Raw genomic sequence first — 12377 nt, forward strand, 5'->3', positions numbered from 1 at the left:
CTTATTAGATATGGTGGGGTTTTTTCCTTCTGGGATTTTCATTTCTGGCAGAAATAGAAATATGGTAAACATGTTTTCTTGGTTAATTGACTTGCAGCTACTGGCAGATAGAACAGATGGGTGAAACAAAGTGAGTTTATCACCTATTACACTTAGACCAGCTATGTTCTATATGATTTAAGGACATATCAAAATATTTCCTTATACTGATTTTTGTACTTCACATTTTACTGGCAAAACAGCAACATGGAACACTAGCTAATAAGTATTGTAGATTGGTTGGTTAAGAGGAGCTGGAGTCAGTTGGCTGCTGTGAGGACAAGGAGGACTCAGTGCTAGAGGAGTTGCCTACAAGAAGGATCAAGGAGGCACAAAACTCTAATAATGAAGTCTTGCAATGTAATGATAATAGAACTCTTGTGCTACATATGACAACAATCCAGTGCTGTTCATTCTGTGTGCTGGGGGTGCTGTGCCTGTTAAATAAACAGGTTCTTTCTACTTCTCTCCGAGGAATCCTTCTCAAACCAGTTGGGGAGAGGGGCTGCATGGGTTTGCTTTCTGGAGGGGCCCCCTTTTGGAGGTTCTCTCACAAATTTGCCCTAAACCAGGACAGGCACCAATACCCTTCCTTACTCAAATGGAGTTGGAGCTCAGTTTCTGTGCAAAGTCACAGAAATAAATGTTTTGCATTGACACTCTTGGCTTTTCCTTGTTTGCATGCACAGGCCAGCCCAGCCCTTCTGGAGGCACTGCCTGGTGGGGACTGCCCTGGAATATCCCTTACATCCCACAGAAAGAACAGAAGCACAGGGGCCTGGGTGAGTGTACACCTTCCTTTCAGAAGCTCTTCTGCTGGTAACAGAGCTGAGACACCACCCTGAAGCCCAGTTCCACTGCCTGCACAGTGATGGCACCAGCTGCTGGTTAACCATTAAACCATAAACACAGAGCCATACACACAAATATCTGCTGGAAATACTTCACTGGAGTTCCATTTTGGTAACTGTCATTTGGCTGTGTTCAGTTAAGTAGATTGGTTCTAAAATTACTTCTCACAGTCATTTCCCATTGCTTTCAATGTCATCATCCCTCACTCAGGCTCAAGGAAATAATAACCGTGTGGATGGCAACGCTGTCACTGTTTGTATGGCACAAAGACTTTTCCTGTAAGGAAGGAAGGAACTACCAATGAATAAGGTACAGAAGGCACAAGGGAAAGGCAAGAGGGAAGTGATTTAGCAGAACACTTCAAATGTTTTAATAAATCATAAATTTACACTGAAATGTCACTTTAGTGAGCTTCCCTTACAATGATCACTGAATGACAGTATATTCTTTGTCTGCCATGAATATGAAAGGGTGGAATGTGCTGCTGTGTTTGCACAGCATTTCTAAAGAAAAATACTGATTGGAGCATAAATAATGTCAATTTTTACTACTTACAGGTCTTTTCACATAGTCTTAGATCAGCATATTTTAGGAAGAAAAATGAAAGGGTAAAAATGTACAATATAAGCAGAGATCTCATTCAGAGTCCTTAAAAATATGAAATCCAGACAATATCAGGTTCCTATTACTTAGAAAATGGAAAAACTTTATGCTCTACTGATTTTTTAATGCAGATCTTGGAGAGAAGATGTAAGTTGATGCCATGCAGAGATGCAAGAAAATATTTTTTGAAGTGGAAGAATCAGATAAATCATGAATCACCAGTGTCACTGCTAAATCTGTGCATGTTATCAGTGCTATTTTTAGTTCACTGACCACCATCCTAGCCCAAGGATTGTAAGCACTGTTTTCAGACTCATAAGCAAATAAGATCAAACCAGAGAAACCAGCATAATCACTACAGTACTTCCTTACTTTCTCTTCTGCTCTGAACTGTAATTTTCCATTTAGAGCATTATTGAATCCCAAAATTTAGAGTTTTAAGCCAGAAACAATTAGCAGATTCTGTTACAAAACAAATGATTGATGAATGGATGTAAAAATCAATAGGAATGGATATAAATCACCAGGGTGAAGTTGACTATTGAAGTTACTAAAAAACCCCCTCTAGTTTTTCTTGCACAGAAAATATTCAACCATTCCAAATGCAGATATTGTTACTAGCACTTTTGCTCTTGTTTGACAGATAACTGTTTGGAAGACAGACTTTAAATGGTCTATTCTTATGCATAGTCCTGCTACATTTCAAGATTGTATTCCTATACATTTAGCTCTTAACAGTGTTAAACTCAACAAGGTTCAAGAAAACATGCTAAGAATAAATGCTTTAAAAAAAAATACTCCTTTTGTGCTGCCATGGCACTGCTGTAAGCATTGTGAATCTGAGTCATTTGGACACAGCAGCATTTTCTTAAATATTCTGCAACAGCCCAAGACAGAATAAGAACCTAAGGAAACTGTTTATAGTAGAGAGCAAGACTAGCCTTGTCTTTTCCCTTTCACCCTCCCAATCTCTACTTTCTCACTCCAACTCATCAGCTCTTTTATAACCACAGAATCAGAGAGACGTAGGTTACAAGGGACCTCTGGAGGTCACTTAGTCCATTGCACTAAGTATCGCCAATTCTAAGCTGGATCCAGCTTCCAAACTAGATGAAATTTCTGAGGGTTATGGCCAGTCCAACGCTGAATATCTCTAAGGATAGAGATTCCACAACCTTCCTGGGCAGCCTGATAGAATGATTGTCCAACTTAAATATTTTCTTAGAGTTTATCTGGAGTTTTCCTTGCTGTAAGTGGTGCCTTCTTTAAGTCCACGCCCTCTTTCAGTTCTTTTCAACAGTGAGGGAGGCAAAATCTGGGTACAACACGACCACTTCTGTTGCTTTAGACAACCATGGTGTTGCAACAGTCCTTGCTGACTGCATTCAGACTTTCTTCCAAAACGCATTTTTCAAATACACACACTAATTTAGGGCTATAAGTCAGCTGGGGCTTTGCTGACATGGACTTCACGATGGCATGTTGGAATCTTGGATCAGCCTACTGCAAGATACATCCCTGGTTGGCAGAGAAACAAGTTCTCATTGCAAATACTGAGATCTACATCATTTACCCTGATAATTTTAGCAAAGGCAAGATTAAGATATCTTAGTCAGTATGAAGTCCCTGGAAAGTTCCTGAAAGAAGTTAATGCCTCTCTCAGAGAAAAAGGAGAAAAAACACTGTTTGAGGGATGCCAAATTGTCTTCTGTATAAAGCTCATATAGCCTGTCACAGTAAACTAAGTCCCGGGATGGCAGAAAAAGGGGATTACTGTTTTTAAAAGAAAACATTGCTGCAGCAGTATTTCATACAAATGAGATTATAACTATAAGTGGGTAGAGTGTAGGTCTTCTCAGATTTTACTGTGGCAAAGAAGTACCGAGATAACTGAAAGAGTTAAGGATAAACTCGTAGAAATGTGATTGCTACTTCATTGATGTTTGCCACCTGGTTTACACAGCAATATGACTGACAGCTGAATGAGAGTTGTCCTTCACATTATTTTTTTCTACTGAACGTTTCGTTGGGTGTACCAGTAAGTGGGGAAAAAAACGGATTACAGGTATTGACAGCTCGACATAACAGTTTAGATTAGCCATTGCACCTTGTGAAATAATTAGCCTGGAAGTGAAGAATCAAAGTCAGGAATGTGCTAAATGGAGCAATCTCCCAGCAAAGTGAACAGAAAAGGGATTTTGTAGTTACAGTGAAAGAATCATCAAAACATCCATCTGTCCAATACATAAATGCAAAAAAGGAGGCAAATGAAATACTATTGTGCTCCATGTTCTGCTGTGTTGATCAGAATTAAAACAGGAGAGCTTACAGGATGTACTGCTGTATTAGTTCCAGTGCCTGCTTTATGGGGCACCATGGTTTTTGAGAGCTACTAAAACAATAAAAACAATATCCAGTCTCAACAGCATAAGCCAATTTCTGTGGAACATGAGATGTACACAAGAAGACTGCAGTGTGGCCTAACAGAACTGAAAATTGTGGTAAGGACCAGTAAAGCTTGAAATAAACAGGGCAGGAGACTTTTTCCCCTTTTAATGCCTCTATTAAAGGTGATCAGCTCAAGGCTGGGAAGCTCGATGGGCAGGCAGGGCTATACTGATACAAAAGGAGCAATTAGCTAAAACCACCTGTGATTACAATAACAGACAGGTAGAACTCCGCTTTGGCAGTAACTGGTTTAACTGGTTTTGCAACTCTTTTTTCACAAAAAAAAATTGGCAGCTTTTTTCTTTACAACAAAACTGATTGAGATAAAGTTTTAATACTAGCAAGACATTTACAAGCATGGAGAGATAGCTTCAGGAAGCCCTCTCATTGTTTGACTAATGAGCTCAGACAGCTATTCCACTCAAACACCAGCAGTCACACAGAATAAATTACCAAATAACCCAAACAAACAGAATGAACTCAGCTACTGCAAGTGATGGTTTGTTTACTTTGGTGAGAAGGCAGAAAACACACCTAATGAAAGCGTAATCTGCACATGCAGACCTCTGACTGCAGGCAATACATCCCAGGGCATCCTTATGAAATAGTCAGCAAGCTGATTAGCAGGGGACAAAGGTGGCATTTAGAAAAAAAACGGTTTAATGATTTCTGATCGTACACTCATCAGTGTTACCTCAAGAACACTCAGCAAACAGCGCTAAGAAACCTGAAAAACTGGAGCTCAGGTTTACACAAATGCCAGAAGAAGCTGTTCAGAACTTCTTCAGAAGCAGCATGACACAAAATTCTAAGTAGCCTGAACCAAAGGCAAAAATCCATCTCTCAAATACACTCCCTCCAAGTAACACCAGGGATGAATTTGACCCCTAGCGGAATAGGACTATAATTAAATTACATTAATGGAAAGTACTTTAATTAATAACCCTTAACTATAGTTATATTGTTTTCATTGTACTACTGTATTTTTGTTATGTATGACTTTTTCTTCATTAAGTGTTATTATAGTAATATTCCCCCAGCTGTGTTAGATTTCTTTAGCACTTTGTCTTATTTGATGGCTTTATTCATGCACCTACTCAAGAGATCTTCAAATTGTATTACAGTATTAGTAATTACTAATATATTCCAGGATGGATACTGGAATAAGACATTACAACAACATAACTGAAGGAAAAGAAACCTAATATTCTTTAGTATTTCAGAGGTGATCACTTCTAGCAAGTATGAAGAATACCATAGCTCAGGACCTCCTATGGAAAGAAAAAACTTTTTCAGACCTCTGCTAAACCCCACATTTCTGATTAAACTCGAGAGGAAGAAAAACTTCTAATGAATTTGATGATGATGCTAAGGCTCACCAGTATTCCCCAGACACTTTGGCATCCCTCAAAGAGAGAAAGATTCAGCTTTGCTGGGGAGCTACCTCAAAGTTTTCCTGTTAACCAAGGAAAAACTGTTTGCACTCCCCTCTAAGGTCCACTCTTAGAAATAAGGCTCATGCGTGGTTCCTGCTGTGGGGAGCTGCTGTTTTGGCACTATTACAGCGTCCTGAGGTGGTCGCTGGGGTGAGAGAAAGACGAGAATCTTGTTTCTTGATTAGAAGACTGGATTTATTGATATATCATATATAATACATTATAACTATACTAATAAGAATAAAGAGAGAAGTTGCAGAGGCTTGCTAAGCTAAGAATAAGAATCTATAACAAAGTTGTGTCCAGGGACTCTGTCCCCAGCTTGCTCCTGTGATTGGCCCTTAATTATAAACATGGGAACATGACCCAATCACAGGTGCATCTTATTGCATTCCACTGCAGCTGATAATCATTGCTTACATTCTTCTTCTGGGGCCCTTTGCTTCCCAGAAGATACACAACCCCAAAGAAAGGATTTCTGTGAAAAAATATCTGTGACCTGGCACCACACATTCAAGCTGGGAGATGTTAGCTCACAATGAAAACACCTGTATCCAAAGCTTCTGTGCTGAAACATGCATCAGAGGAGAGCTCACCACTGCTTTTAGCAGCAACCCACACAAAAGAAGCCAAGTAGATGAACAAACCAAAGCTCTGCTAAAAGACAACAGCTGGCAAATGAAAGTTTACAGTCAGGCTGTTTTTCCTCAGGTGCAACAACACAGGGTGGAAGGGGAAGTTGTGTGCCTTGGCTTTGGCAATAGCAGTTCCAGTTCTTCCAAAAGCTTCCAAAGGTACAGCCAGAGCCTGTGCTGATAAACCCAGAGGCAGTGGGAACACTCCTCTTACAGATACTTGGAGAATGTCCAGAGTGGAGACTCATTTACTCCAACATTGCACTCCAAGAAGTGCTCAAGCCCAGACTGTCAAAGCCTCAAATCCCATTTTGCATCATTTTTTAGTGTTTTCATCTGTTCTTTGAAAAACAATCATCCCAGTTTTCCCTAAAAGACTTTCTCCTCCTTTCTCCTACACCTTTGTACAGGAAATGAACTGTCCTCTTTGTATAGTTTACTCTTCACTCTTGTCTTTCCTGTTCATGCACTCTGGCTGGCATTTAGATCCCTGCAGAGGTGTCTAGGTGACAACAATGCCATGCAGATGAGCCTCCTGGAAATCCTTCCTATGGTTTCCCCAGCAGGGCCATTTGGAGCTTTATCCAATTAATTCCTGGTCTCCCCTACGGCTTCTAGGTCACACATTTCGCTTCTGATTCTGAAACACATACCCCCATTGGTAATATTTTACTTGGGAAATTCAGATAGCTCCCAGCTAGAACTGGATTTCACACATCAAAACTTTTCAAGACACACCATTTAAAGGAAGACAAATTTTATTTTCTTTGTGTAATATTTCCCTGTAATTATTATTAGCAGCAAAGAACAGCTACATTAATGCAATCAAGCTGAATAAGCAGGTTGTTACAAGTTGCTCTGGGAGGAAAAAAAGGACATGAGACTTTCAGTGATGAATATTTGTTTTTTAAATGTCACTGCAGCACTTAAGCTGGCCAGTGGCAACGATACCACTGACCTGCTTAGAACTGGAATTGTTGCACCTCTCATTTTGCACCTTTGAAACATGCAACCAGCTTACTAGTACTGTTTTGGACAATGTTATATTCCTACCAGACAGAGCTGCAATGGAAAATCATGGATATCCTGACCTGTTCCACTACTCCTCAGCCACCCTGGAGAGGGATTGCTGCAACCAGCACGTGCTGGATAAGGATGAGAGAAGCATGATGAACTCAAAAAGCTCACAGCTGCATGGCTGCAGCAGAAGACAGCATGCCATTAATTAACCAGTGGATACACTACATTGCCCAATGTCTAAATTTACCCTTTTTCAGACAGGCAAGTACCTGCATCAAGTCAAAATCTTAGGGAATACATTAAACACTGGTAATAACACAGCAATAGTACTTATAACACATGGCCTTGATATTTTAAGAAATCCATGGCTTTTCCACTAAAAACTTTGTGGCTGCTACAATTTCTAATTCCCACACTACACCTGAGTTAAAATGTTATGAGTCTCAGAAACTCATGAAATTAATTGGAGGAGTTCACAGCATCACAAATGTGTTTTACATGTCTAGACAAATCTGGTTATCATCATGCCCTTCAGAAACATGTTATATATTCCCAGCATATCAGATTTTACATAGCATTACCATTACATACGGTCTAACTTCAGCTGACAAACCAGAGAATAATGATTAAATGGTAATTTACTTCACTTGTAAGAAATGAATTATGTACAGTTCAAAGTAAGATACTTGACAACGGCATCAGAAAGCTCTGAATTAAAAACCCTCCATTTTATGTTAAATGTATTTTTAAAACCATATTTTAAAACCATTTGTAGTACCATAAGTAACATAAAATAAAAATCAAAGTTTTCATTGCATTTGTTTTGTCATTGAGTAGTGTGAAAAAGGCAGACCTAAATAAATAAAACCAGATTGAAGCTCGTGTTGTTACTTGCTGTTTCACTGTTTTGCATCTAAAACCAGCATGCACAAAGCCATGCCAGAAGCATCACAATCCCTAATTCTCAACTGCATATAAAAACACAGGGAGGGCAATGTTATATTCATATTTCCAGAGTCCCATACTGTCACAATCATATTTCTAAGGTCTCATACCTTCTCAGTGATATTTCTTGGGGGGCAGTTCTTCACCGCACAGACCTCTGCAAGTTGTTCTATCATAGTCAGGGCCCCTTCCAGGCCCTCCCTGACCAGCCAGCCCACCCCCTTTTATCCAGTTACCTTCACTAGCCACAGCTGCAGCCCAATGAAGGACAACACAGCTGCAGCCCATCAAGAACAACTGGGCCTTATCAGGGCAAGGCCTGTATACAGATATTCAAATACGATACTGATATTTTACTGGAACTCCTACTATAGGGCAGTGCAAACCAAAAGTTGGAAAAGGAATGCTTTACCCATGCAAAGTCTCAGGTACAAGGCAATGAGCTCTGCAATCAGTAATTCTCCCAAGTTTTGCAATATTCTCAAATATCACCTCTGTTGGCCAATGACATTCAGAGGATACTCATGCTATTGTGCATGCCCTAAGCTTTCTCCTGTCTCAGTTTTATTTAACACTACTCAGTGCTTTGCAAGGACAGAAGTAAAGCTGCTCTACTTTTGAATCCCTTCTTTCTGTAAATCTTTCCTGTTCCAGTTAAGCTAATCAACATTCTTACAATGCTTTTTCATATGAAACTGTCATTATTCTTTAAAAGTGCTGCTATCTACCAATTACCATTTTCTAATGCTTATAACACTTCTTTCTTTTTCATTAGCACTTCAAAATATTCTCACCTTCTACAATATCTCGTTAAACTGGAATCCTGATTATTTCTATTGTGCTAGCAAGTGTGTCACTGGCACTATAATGGTCTTTTTTCTATTTAAACTATCCAAATGAAGTAAAAATCAGTTTCATTTCATTGTTTCCAGATGATTCCCAAATGCTTTTATTTAAGCATCTGTATTTATATTATACAGTCCCTATTTATATTTCCAATTCTACACTATTCCTATATTCTAAAACCTTAAACTTTAACTTTTCCACCCTGTGATATTACACACTTCTATTCAAACTACACATCCATAATTCCAGTTTTATCATTCAGTTTTGGAAGCCTTCTCCATGGCCTCAGGTCAAATGCAGTGTCCTCTTGGGGGTCAGCAGAGAAAGTCTAACATTCTCAGTAACCAGGGTTCCAACAGCAAACCAGATTTTTTCTGTAAGTATCACATCAAGACAAATTTGACAAAAAGTGACAAAAAGAGAATGAGGTGGTTTTGCAGGTATTTATAAGGTATGTGAGAAGGAGCTTCATGAGGAAAAATGTTAAGGTGTTTGCAGAGGTGGATTTTCAAAAGCATCTCAGAAATTTCAGAACATGCGTCCTACTGGTTTTTAGTAAGGCTGGTGACTCACAAAGCACTTTGAAAGGTGCAAGGGTAATTTCTTTTTCCCCTGATCCACTTTTAAAATACAGACAAATTACTATCTAAACAAAAATAAATTGGTTTACTTAATAAGGTCAAGTATAATTCTCTGAGAGTCCCAGGTGCTGTAAAATCCTTATTTAGCCTTTGGTGAATGATTTAGACTGTTTACAGTGATATCTATTTCACAAGCAACTTGAGGGCTACAATTGATCTTTTGCAAGGGTTCTAGGAGAAAGTAGATAAGACAAACTTTAAGTGATCAAGCACTAAAAGAAAGAATATTCCATACATACGTTAGGCATCCGATTTACATTAAGCTAAATGAACAAGCCAAGAGCAATTATAGCCACTTAAACAAAAATTATTTTCGTCTCTGTTATCCACATTTTCCTACAGTAATTTATGGCACGATAAACTTTCTGTGATCTTCTCATTGCTTTAAATCTTTCTAGGAAAATGGAGATACTCAAACATATGTAACAACTACATGAGAAAAAAGTGTCCGTCTTCTTTTAATCTGGCTAAGTTATATCAAGCTGTCAGCATACACCAGGTAATTTTTTAAAAGATGGGGCTGGATCTGCCTCATTTTTTTAAAATGTTTTGGCCACAAGCAATGAGTTTTCATTTTTTAGTATTGTAGATAATATGTTGTAGAGGATTTTGTTTTAAATAAAAAAAAACATTATTTGACTATATGTATTTATGTTTGCCATGAAATTTACTTTAAATAGGTCATCTCCCAGAAGAACGAGATCATTGATCATTGAAATCAGGACAGAAAAGTCCATAGTATACCCTGACACCTGATTCAGCATAAATAAGCTCTATAAGTTCAGTATATTTGTATAATCATATGTTATTTATAACATTGAACCTTTGCTTCTACACTGCTCTGCTCAAAGCATTTTCTTTCCAACCAATTTCAATGCATACAGAGCATCAGAAAAAGACTATACTTCTCTCTGATTAAAAGAAATCTGATACTGAAACTGGAACTCTTTGAGACTGTGCCCAACTGTTCAGAGAACCAATTATTTTACACATTAACCTAAGCTCCCCTGAGCAGCTATTGTGAGAGAAGAACACATCAGATCCTGGATTCAGATGGAGACAAAATACCACCCCTATTGAACTATCACAAGCTCCATTTAAAATGAAATCAAAATAAAAATGTATTTACAAAATTTCACATTTCAAAGTATACTTTTGACCCTGCACTGTTTTTCTGTACCCCATAAGTTATTTTCATGGATCTTAAGTAAGCTTGAGGTCTACAAAATTTTCTTAGTGTTCCAAATTTTAACAAAGAATGCAGCTATTCAACCCAAATGATGGTTACTATTCCTTTTGTTGTTATGCATCTCAGTGCATCCAATACCACACACAAGGTATCAAAGTACAGACAGGCTGGCTTTCTTTTGAAGAGTATCACAGATTCCAAATCAAAATATTCTGAATTAAAATACATGGCTTTGTTACTAAGACGTCTTCAGGGGATTTGAATTTTGGAGCTGAATTTAAAAATCAAAAAAAATCCACAATCTACTAGGTAAATAAAACTGCAGCTGTGCAAACTCTTCAAAAAATTCACTACACTGCATTGACATTTCTGGCAGAAGATAGAAACTAATTGTACATTCTAATTACCAGTGTGACTGCCCCGTGTCTTAGGGCTAAATTACCCCTTGTGATCTGCTCACTTAAGTGTGAAATCTTTAGGGATGTCTGTACAAGGCCAACACAATGCACTAATGCTGCCCTACTCTTGGAGGATTTCTGCTAGTGGATCTACACCTGACTTCTGTTTCATTAAACATGCTTGCACATTTGCCGAAAATACTCTTTATTTTCTTCCCCTCATTATTGTCTAGATCTGCTGTATTCCTCATTCCAGAGCAGTTCACTTGCTAGGTGAAAAAAGATGCCAAGAGATATCTGTGACTGATGTACATCCAACAAATCTATTGATGGCTTAAGTGGAAAGGAAAATCATGGTTCTTACCTGGAACAAAATTCCCAGAAGCTGGGAAAACCAATGCTTAATCTTTGGCAAAATAATCAGAACAAATTAAGTGGCACAGCCTGGGAAATGAACGAGGCCTGACCAGTGGTAATAACAGCACTATGGTAGTAAGAGAAAATACAGACTTCATGTAGATTACTCCACTTGGGAGGAGTCTGCACGCATCAGCAAAACAGCAAAGGTCCAGGTAATGATGACAAGTTAACCTTACAGAAGTCCCACTGAAAATAATGAGATTTCTTTTGTGCTGCATTATCAGGCATATACTGAAACATTTTGTTTCATTAGCTCAGGGCAAGAGGTTCTATACATGCAAAAATGCTGGATTAGTGAGAGAAATGCCGTAAATGTAAGGTAATAACTAGCAAAGGTACACAGAGATCATCACAGGATGCAGAGATATTGTAATACTGGAAAATCTATGGACTCCAATAAGGTGAATCTTTTAAAATACACACAAATCAAGCCGTAGGCAAATCTCTCAGGAATAAAACTTTTTATTCTGTGAAACTTTACTTTCTACTTTTTTTTTCTGAATTTCCCATATATTTTTGGACTTGTTTTTAATGATAATATGCATTTAGTCCTCAATTATTCAATGAAATTACATCCATAAAATATAAAAAAAATTAAAATATTATAGTTTAAATATAAACTTTTTATAAAATAAAAATATAACATATATAACCAGAAGATGTGATAGCATCTTTGATATTTGGTCTTGGACAAATTACATCCTTTTATGGTATCCTTTACAATACACATTGATAATATATGAAGAAGGAGACGGCAGAAATCTGTAAGTTTGAAAGGCGATTTTCACTCCTCATACAAAGGAACAGCAATAAAAACAGGAGATTTATGATACTATTTACTCCTTCATTAAGTAGTAGACATTGTGTGTGTCAGCCAACAGCTAACAGGATTTCAGTATTGGTTC

At 38.0% G+C, this 12377-nt stretch overlaps 1 long non-coding RNA gene across 1 annotated transcript in view; it reads left to right on the forward strand.

The window, feature by feature from the left end:
- LOC134419023 (uncharacterized) overlaps window positions 1-7721 on the forward strand; it is a 42467-nt gene extending 34746 nt beyond the window's left edge. The window contains exons 5-6 of the long non-coding RNA XR_010027933.1: window positions 729-821; window positions 7070-7721. This is a non-coding gene — a long non-coding RNA (uncharacterized LOC134419023). The remainder of the gene's footprint in view (window positions 1-728; window positions 822-7069) is intronic.
- Window positions 7722-12377: the final 4656 nt, after the last annotated feature.

Source organism: Melospiza melodia, chromosome 5 (genome assembly GCF_035770615.1).
Source record: "Melospiza melodia melodia isolate bMelMel2 chromosome 5, bMelMel2.pri, whole genome shotgun sequence".
Taxonomy (NCBI): domain Eukaryota; kingdom Metazoa; phylum Chordata; class Aves; order Passeriformes; family Passerellidae; genus Melospiza; species Melospiza melodia.